Source organism: Oncorhynchus clarkii, unplaced genomic scaffold (genome assembly GCF_045791955.1).
Source record: "Oncorhynchus clarkii lewisi isolate Uvic-CL-2024 unplaced genomic scaffold, UVic_Ocla_1.0 unplaced_contig_458_pilon_pilon, whole genome shotgun sequence".
In the NCBI taxonomy this organism is placed as follows: domain Eukaryota; kingdom Metazoa; phylum Chordata; class Actinopteri; order Salmoniformes; family Salmonidae; genus Oncorhynchus; species Oncorhynchus clarkii.
The window spans coordinates 280,390-284,736 of NW_027257958.1; positions in this window are offsets into that span (position 1 = coordinate 280,390).

Sequence of the window (4,347 nt, forward strand, 5' to 3'; positions counted from 1 at the left end):
TTTCCCCACTCTAAAACACTGATCAGTTCTGAGCAGTTCTTCATCTCCAAGTGAATGGTTATGGTAAGGATTTGGTGGCAGGGAAGCTGATCCTAGATCTGTTCCTAGGGGACGAACGCAGCAGAGCCTGACCATTTCCTCACCGTCGTCCTTCTCCAATACGACGTGAGGAGAAACCGCAAAACACTGAGATTCACACAGGAACTGGTGCTGGGGGGGATACAGCCTGGCTAGCTACATCACACAGGAACTGGTGCTGGGGGGGGGGGGGGGGATACAGCCTGGCTAGCTACATCACACAGGAACTGGTGCTGGGGGGGGGATACAGCCTGGCTAGCTACACTAGTAGTAGATGGTGCTACAGCCTGGCTAGCTACACTAGTAGTAGTAGTTGGTACTATAGCCTGGCTAGCTACACCAGTAGTAGTAGTAGTTGATATTACAGCCTGGCTAGCTACACCAGTAGTAGTAGTTGGTACTACAGCCTGGCTAGCTACACTAGTAGTAGTTGGTATTACAGCCTGGCTAGCTACACTAGTAGTAGATGGTACTACAGCCTGGCTAGCTACACTAGTAGTAGTTGGTATTACAGCCTGGCTAGCTACACTAGTAGTAGATGGTGCTACAGCCTGGCTAGCTACATTATTAGTAGGTACTACAGCCTGTCTAGCTACATCAATAGTAGTTGGTACTACAGCCTGGCTAGCTGCACTAGTAGTAGTAGTTGGTACTATAGCCTGGCTAGCTACACCAGTAGTAGTAGTAGTTGATATTACAGCCTGGCTAGCTACACCAGTAGTAGTAGTTGATATTACAGCCTGGCTAGCTACACCAGTAGTAGTAGTTGGTACTACAGCCTGGCTAGCTACACTAGTAGAAGTTGGTATTACAGCCTGGCTAGCTACACTAGTAGTAGATGGTGCTACAGCCTGGCTAGCTACACTAGTAGTAGTAGTTGGTACTATAGCCTGGCTAGCTACACCAGTAGTAGTAGTTGGTACTACAGCCTGGCTAGCTACACTAGTAGTAGTTGGTATTACTGCCTGGCTAGCTACACTAGTAGTAGATGGTACTACAGCCTGGCTAGCTACACTAGTAGTAGTTGGTATTACAGCCTGGCTAGCTACACTAGTAGTAGATGGTGCTACAGCCTGGCTAGCTACATTATTAGTAGGTACTACAGCCTGTCTAGCTACATCAATAGTAGTAGTTGGTACTACAGCCTGGCTAGCTACACTAGTAGTAGTAGTTGGTACTATAGCCTGGCTAGCTACACCAGTAGTAGTAGTAGTTGATATTACAGCCTGGCTAGCTACACCAGTAGTAGTAGTTGATATTACAGCCTGGCTAGCTACACCAGTAGTAGTAGTTGGTACTACAGCCTGGCTAGCTACATCAATAGTAGTAGTTGGTACTACAGCCTGGCTAGCTACACTAGTAGTAGTAGTTGGTACTACAGCCTGGCTAGCTACACCAGTAGTAGTAGTTGGTACTACAGCCTGGGTAGCTACACCAGTAGTAGTAGTTGGTATTACAGCCTGGCTAGCTACACCAGTAGTAGTAGTTGGTTCTACAGCCTGGCTAGCTACACCAGTAGTAGTAGTTGGTACTACAGCCTGGCTAGCTACATCAGTAGTAGTAGTAGTTGGTACTACAGCCTGGCTAGCTACACCAGTAGTAGTAGTTGGTTCTACAGCCTGGCTAGCTACACCAGTAGTAGTAGTTGGTTCTACAGCCTGGCTAGCTACACCAGCAGTAGTAGTTGGTACTACAGCCTGGCTAGCTACACCACTAGTAGTAGTTGGTACTACAGCATGGCTAGCTATATTAGTAGTAGTTGGTACTACAGCATGGCTAGCTATATTAGTAGTAGTTGGTACTACAGCCTGGCTAGCTATATTAGTAGTAGATGGTGCTACAGCCTGGCTAGCTACACCAGTAGTAGATGGTGCTACAGCCTGGCTAGCTACACTAGTAGTAGATGGTGCTACAGCCTGGCTAGCTATATTCGTAGTAGATGGTGCTACAGCCTGGCTAGCTATATTAGTAGTAGATGGTACTACAGCCTGGCTAGCTATATTAGTAGTAGATGGTGCTACAGCCTAGCTAGCTACACTAGTAGTAGTAGGTACTACAGCCTGGCTAGCTACACTAGTAGTAGTAGGTACTACAGCCTGGCTAGCTACACTAGTAGTAGTTGGTATTACAGCCTGGCTAGCTACACCAGTAGTAGTAGTTGGTACTACAGCCTGACTAGCTACACCAGTAGTAGTAGTCGGTACTTCCGCCTGGCTAGCTACACCAGTAGTAGTAGTAGTTGGTATAACAGCCTGGCTAGCTACATTAATAGTAGGTATTACAGCAGAGTTTGCTACACCAGTAGTAGTAGGAATTACAGCCTGGCTAAGTACATCACCAATGGTAGTAGTAGTCGGTGGTGGTATTTACAGCTGCGCTAGCTACATTTGTAGCTGTAGTTGGTATTACTACCTAGACCAGCCTAGCTTGTTTACTAATACTGGTGTAGCAAGCCCCTGCTAGCTACACCAGTATTAGTAATAATAGCTGTTGTTGTGGCCTTTTACTACACTATGAGCTAACAGGATTAAGTCCAGAGCTAGGTAACAGACTGAGCTAACATGATTAAGCCCAGAGCTAGGTAACAGACTATGAGCTAACAGGATTAAGTCCAGAGCTAGGTAACAGACTGAGCTAACATGATTAAGCCCAGAGCTAGGTAACAGACTGCGCTAACAGGATTAAGCCCAGAGCTAGGTAACAGACTATGAGCTAACAGGATTAAGTCCAGAGCTAGGTAACAGACTATGAGCTAACAGGATTAAGTTTTAGAGCTAGGTAACAGACTGAGCTAACAGGATTAAGTCCAGAGCTAGGTAACAGACTATGAGCTAACAGGATTAAGTTTTAGAGCTAGGCAACAAACTGAGCTAACAGGATTAAGTCCAGAGCTAGGTAACAGACTATGGGCTAACAGGATTAAGTTTTAGAGCGCCGGTCTAGGGAACAGACTATGAGCTAACAGGATTAAACCCAGAGCTAGGCAACAGACTATGAGATAACAGGATTAAGTTTTCGAGCTAGGTAACAGACTATGGGCTAACAGGATTAAGTCCAGAGCTAGGTAACAGACTATGAGCTAACAGGATTAAGCCCAGAGCTAGGCAACAGACTATGAGCTAACAGGATTAAGTTTTAGAGCTAGGTAACAGACTGAGCTAACAGGATTAAGCCCAGAGCTAGGCAACAGACTATGAGATAACAGGATTAAGTTTTAGAGCTAGGTAACAGACTATGGGCTAACAGGATTCAGTTTTAGAGCTAGGCAACAGACTATGAGCTAACAGGATTAAGTTTTAGAGCTAGGCAACAGACTATGAGCTAACAGGATTAAGTTTTAGAGCTAGGTAACAGACTGAGCTAACAGGATTAAGCCCAGAGCTAGGCAACAGACTATGAGATAACAGGATTAAGTTTTAGAGCTAGGTAACAGACTATGGGCTAACAGGATTCAGTTTTAGAGCTAGGTAACAGACTATGGGCTAACAGGATTCAGTTTTAGAGCTAGGTAACAGACTATGAGCTAACAGGATTAAGTTTTAGAGCTAGGCCGGTCTAGGTAACAGACTATGAGCTAACAGGATTACGTTTTAGAGCTAGGCCGGTCTAGGTAACAGACTATGAGCTAACAGGATTAAGTTTTAGAGCTAGGCCGGTCTAGGTAACAGACTATGAGCTAACAGGATTAAGTCCAGAGCTAGGTAACAGACTATGAGCTAACAGGATTAAGTTTTAGAGCTAGGCAACAGACTATGAGCTAACAGGATTACGTTTTAGAGCTAGGTAACTGATTAGATCACGCTACACCAGTTAACCCAAGATCCTACTTCCCGAGCCACTGCATGTAGCTATGGTAACAGGTGAAGTGAACCACACGATGCCTTCACTACTCATCTACAGCAGTGTCTGGAGTGAGGCGCTATGGGTACACTTAGGATGATCTATCTAATGCATTATATGGAAAACACTGCAAAACAATATAATAAAATGATTTCCTTTTAAACAATACTTTCACTACCATATCCATTATACAATAGTAGTAAACAATAGCCATCATAACACTAGACAGAGGGGAAGAGGGAGGGTAGAGAGGTCTGGTTTAGTAAGCTATAAACTCTTCGTCGTCGCTGTCATCATCATCATCATCATCATAGTAGAGGCTGGTAGGGTTGGAAGGTTCAGAGGTCACTGTGAAGGGAAGACACAGGGTCTGGTGTGGTGGTGCACGTGCTCACAACAGAACACATAACCTCTTTATTGACAGTTCTG